At 56.5% G+C, this 5,217-nt stretch overlaps 1 long non-coding RNA gene across 1 annotated transcript; it reads left to right on the plus strand.

Annotated features, from left to right (window-relative positions):
* Positions 1–1,775: 1,775 nt before the first annotated feature.
* Positions 1,776–4,655, plus strand: LOC132647996 (uncharacterized). Its single transcript, XR_009586320.1, has 3 exons — positions 1,776–2,168; positions 3,157–3,318; positions 4,274–4,655. It is a non-coding gene; the product is annotated as an uncharacterized LOC132647996 (long non-coding RNA).
* The last annotated feature ends 562 nt before the right edge of the window (positions 4,656–5,217 follow it).

Here is a 5,217-nt window from a genome sequence, read left to right on the forward strand (position 1 = left end):
AAACCTAGACTTGAGTAGGAAATAGGCGCTGGCTCACTACAAAGTGATACATTTGGGCCTGCTAGGTCGCTGCGGGACACCTCGACTGGCGCCAGTGACGTCAGCCTCGGACCGTGATGTCACTGCCCCGCCCCCGCCGCTCTCTTCCCCTCCTCCCCTCCCCCCCCCCCCGCAGGGTGCTCCATCTCCGCCTAATGGCAGGCGACGCAGAATTGCACATCTGTCTTGTCGGGAATTAGTTAATTGAATCAGGCGGCCCGAGCTGCCGCAGCGACCTCAGCCCTGGCCCCTGGGAGGGGGCTGGGCAAGGTACGGGGAGGCTCAGACTGGAGGGCCGCTTAGGGGGCCTCACCTAAGCTGGTGCGGGAGACGCAGTGATGTGTGAATGTAGGTCAATGTCCCACTCAACCTTCCCTCCCCCTGCACCGTGAGGACCTGGGGCCAGGCGCCCCCAGGGTCTGTCTGAGGACCAGGCTCCAAGAACCAGGGTTAGAGGAACACTTCCTGTCCTAACTGCGCACCTGCCAGAGCACCCCCACGGCTGCCTAGTCACACCCCTCTGCAGGAGCCGCTCATGTTGACATCCTCCATTCCCCTCCTCCCCCGCAAAGGTACAGAAGCCAAAAAGCACAGCTAATTTCCCAGCCCGGAAGTGTGTGATCGTTCCCCTCCCCGGTGACCCCCAAACACTGGGGTGGGCTGATTGCCTCTGCCCGAGGATGGCCAGGGCTGCCATGCCCATCTGTGTGAGCTGATCAGAAGGGCCAGAGGGCCTGAGTGAGGCTGCAGGATGCAGCAAACAGGCGTTGTGCGTTGAAGAGGCTCCCCCATACAAAAGGCTCCTACCTGGAACCCACACTCGAGCTCAGTCGGTTTCTGCCAGGGTCGAGCGCTTACCAGCAGCCCTCCTTCATTCACCCCCTCCTCCCACCTTTGTGTAGCCCTTCACGGTTTCAGAGTCTTGGCTAAATGACTGATCCTTGAGCAATAGCCTCCCCACTTCACAGATGGGAAAGCAGAGGTTCGGGGAGGGTAAGTGGCTGGCCAAAGACCTCGGCAGCTACAGTATGCCATGGCTTGGATTTGAACTCAAATGCTCTGGCCTTAAATGTCAGTCACTTTGCTGCTCAGCCTCCCCCTCCAAGGACCACTTAGTTGCTAGGAGACAGCAAACTGGTGGTTACTATGGGAACTAGGCTGATGGGGAAGGTGGAAAGAGTTGTTGTCCAGACAGAAACAGGAAGGCTCCAGGTGGGCTTCCTGGCTCCTTCCCCACCCTCACATGGGGGCAACCTTTGGCTTTCAGCTCTGGGCTCTGGGCTCTAGTTTCTGGGGTCCAGGCAGCAGGTTCTAAGGAGTGAGACACTGGGCAGTGTGTTGCAGATCAAGAACCCTTCATGAGGAGGTGACCCGCCTCCTTCAGATGCCGCAGCATGGTAAGACAGGTCAGGTTAGGAAGCCTCACACTTCTGCATCTATGACTGGTATTGGCCAACAGTATAGACAGTGCTCTTTCCTTGGCAAGAAAGAACAGTTCAGGGCAGGGCTATGGTAGGGCAAAACCACTGAGATGGCTCTGTGTAAAATGATGGTACACTTGGCCCTCTCCCACAGGCAGCGTTAAAAAACTGACAAAGGTACAAAGCAGTGAGCCTGACAGATAAACTCCCCTGTGTGGAGACAAGTCACACAGCCTCTCTGAGCCTGTGTAAAGCAGGCATAGTAACAGTACCTTTCACAGAGCATGAATGAATTCCAGGCTTCAAACAGGAAGGGCTGGCGGGCTCTAAGGACCATCAGCACTAGTTGCACTTTTATCCAATGCTCACCAGCCCACAGAAGTCCAGACTACTGTGGACCCAGCTTTTTGTCACCTCCCCTCCTCAGAAGCACAGGCCTGTATGCCTCACCTCTTACTAGACACTGGAGGAACAGAAGCAGAAATAAAACTGTTTCCAGACCCTCCTACCAAAAGCTGGCGCCACGGTTCGGGGTACCCAGAGCACGGGAGGCTGAGGCTGAAGGAGTGAGGGGATGGGGGCGTGCTGCGACTAAATTTGCTCATCCAGCCTGTCAGTCCCTTAATCTGGTCCCAGGGGAACAAGCACAGAGGCTTCACTCTGGATGACAAACGAGGAGGGGAGAGGCCTGCCCTGCCTGGACACTGGGTGAGTAATGGCCTTGCATTAAGATATTAGGCCTAGCCTGCATGGGGGGGGGGGGGGGCTGTTCTCTGCCTCTGCAGAACAGGAAATAGCTGTGGGAAGGAGGCCCAGGAAGGAGTGGCACTAGGAAAGCCAGAGGAGGGGGAAGGTTCCCAAGGGACCTGGGGAAGGGGCTAGTAAAAGAAAACCAAAAGGAGGGCCCCTGAGACAGAGGACAGTGTCAGAGAGTCAGAGAGACAGAGCCCCAGGCAGACGTAGCAGAAAGAGTGTATAGACAGACAGGACTTGGGGAAGAGACAGAAACCCAAGGAGGAGACTGAATACTTACAGGGTATGAAGGGGCCGAAGGAGCAGGCTCCCATCAGGGGCACCTAGACTTCTGGTGGCCACTGTAGTCCTAGACATCTGCAGAATGCCACCTGGAGGCAGGGCATCATGGCTCATCCTTTGATGCTGTCTACTTAGTTCTCAGAGGACACTGGGTGAGCCTGGCAGTCCTAGCGGGAGAGGCCTTGCTGGCAGACTGGAGGGGAGGCCCTGTTCCCATGAGGCAGTTCCTAGGACAGGCGCCCTGTGGTCCCTCCTCTGGAAACACTGGTTGCCCACAGCTGATCTCTGAGCAGGGTTGGCTGCGGAGAGGGTCTCTGGGGTAGGAGATGGAACCTGGTGGTGAGCGAGGCTTGAGCTGCAGCCCAGACAGAGGCGATCAGAACAGAAGGGAGGGATGGACTCCAGCAAAGCCAGGGGAAATGCCCCCCTCTCTGCCTTGCTACCTCCCCTGGCACCCTGAGCCCACCCTCCCCACGGGTGCTCCATCTCTGTGCTGTGACTCTACGAGGGTGTGTAACAGCCTTGCTGTGCTTCCTTCAGGCCCCCATCCACAGACCCTAATGATCTTAGCTTAGTTTTAGACACCCCCCCCCCCCCGCAGGATGCCGAGAATAGGCAGGTTCAATATGCTTGATACGTGAACACTGATTTTATTCCCCAGGTCCCACCATGTCTGTGTAACCAACGTGAACCCCAGCAATCACCATGTTTTCCCCTCAGAAGTGTCTTCCAGTTGGTTCATGATCAGACCTGGGAAAGCATCCATCTCTCCGCGCCTCAGTATACTGATCTGTAAAATGGGCCTCCTATGAAGCTCAGTGGAGTCAGTAATATAAATACCTTATGAGGTCACAGAGGTCATCCAGAATCCCAGCCCTCACCTGTGATGCTCTTGGCCTCCTCTCTATGCCTGAAGGGACACACTCGTGCAGGTGGAGGAGAGGAGAGGAGAGAAGTCCGGGGAAGGGGTAGGGGTGGGCAGTGCTTGTCCTAGGTCTAGGATCATATGGATCACAGAGTGAAGACCTAGGGGCCAGCTACTGCCACTGATCTGCACTGCCTGTCACCCCAGTCCAGCATCTCCCAGCTTTCGGGGTGCAGCCTAGTTGCTGCAGTCCTCTGACGTCACAGGCTCAAAGCCCGTAAGCCTTGTTGAACACAGCACTGTGCAAGGATTGGGAGAGTGGCTGCAAGCACGCCCGAGCCCTGGGTTCCCCATAAACTGAGGGTGGTGACACATACCTGTTAGTCAACACCCCCGAGACAGGGAGAACAGAAAATGTGTCCTACAGCTTAGGAAACTGGCCCCAGCACAGCTACACTTGATCCAGAAGAAGGTATTTGGGAATAGAGGTCGTGTTGGGGGTACTGGAGCGCAGAAAATCAGTCCTGGGAGATCTCGAGGCAGAGAGGACCTCTGCTGCGTAGGTCTGGAGGAGTCCCCTGCAGGGGTGATGGCGATGGCGTAGAAGGAGGGGCTTCCTAAACGCACCTTCACGGCTCTACTGCTCTGACCCGTGGGGTTGTCCTGAGCCCTTCAGCAGTTCTAGACCTTGGGGCATCACTGTCCAGGATTTCCCAGCCCCTCGAGAGGCCTGCATCTCTCAAACAGAGCCACCAGGCGGCGCCCCGCGCCTGCAGCTCGCCCTCAAGGCCGCCTAGATGAGAAAGGTCTGCGGCTGGAGGATCAATGCCTAGGAGCAACCCAGGGTCCCTGAGCCCCCTCGGGGCGACCCTTTTCCTTCACACCCAATGTTTCTTTCCCTGGGCTCAGCTAGGCTCCCACCGCCGAGCGAGCTACAGTGAGACGAAGGTCCCACCAGTGAGCTTGTCGCCAGCGCTTCTCCGGCTCCCACCAAGGCCACTCTTTGCCTGCTGAGTTCTCAAGTCTCAGCGCGAACACAGTGACCATCGCCGGCCAGGGTCCCGTTTGCTGTGGTCGTAGCCACAGCTGCTGAGCCTCAGCCCATCCCAGGCTTCCATGGAGCAACGGTTCCCACGCCTGCTTTGTTCAGACTCATCCGGCGCATTAACGCTTAGGCCTGGGCCACCCGGGCTGGAGGTCAGAGCCTGCAAAGAGGACAGTCGCAGCGTACCAGGGCTTCTCCAGTCTGCCTCAGCCTTGGGTGGAGATTCCACTTGGAAAACACCAGGGGGAAACAGCTCCTGAATTTAAATCAATCAATAAATAAATAACATCTTATTTGTTTTTTGTCTGTGAACATGTCGCATCAAACGTGTGCAGGTCAGGGGACAATTTGCAGGTCCTTTGACCATTGTGGATTCCAGGAATCGAACTCTGGTCCTTCAGCTTAAAAGCAGTTGCTTTTACCCACTCAGCCATCTAGCCAGCCCTTAAAAGGTTTGTATTTTTAAGTATTTGTAAGCTGGATATGGTGGCACAAATGCGTACTCTCAGCAATTGCTCTCTGAGATGGTTGCCCGTGTGCCCAGCACCCTCGTGGGAATTTTGCATAGGGGACAGCCCAGTGACAGTGGACTGGGCTTAGCTCCATTGAACAGATTTGGAGCCTGAGGCTGGGGGGCAGGGAGGGAACCTTAAGTGATTTTCTGATGCTCATAACAGCTGGCCAGGTCTTCACTGCCCCCACACCTCCTCCTGAGACCTTCTCTTTACACCCCCCTCCCACGCACAGGCACTCAGGACCCACAGCAGCTCCCAGCTCAGGGTGAGCGACTCTCCGCCAGCCTTGACCGGAGG

The sequence above is a fragment of the Meriones unguiculatus genome, chromosome 15 (genome assembly GCF_030254825.1).
Source record: "Meriones unguiculatus strain TT.TT164.6M chromosome 15, Bangor_MerUng_6.1, whole genome shotgun sequence".
Classification (NCBI taxonomy): domain Eukaryota; kingdom Metazoa; phylum Chordata; class Mammalia; order Rodentia; family Muridae; genus Meriones; species Meriones unguiculatus.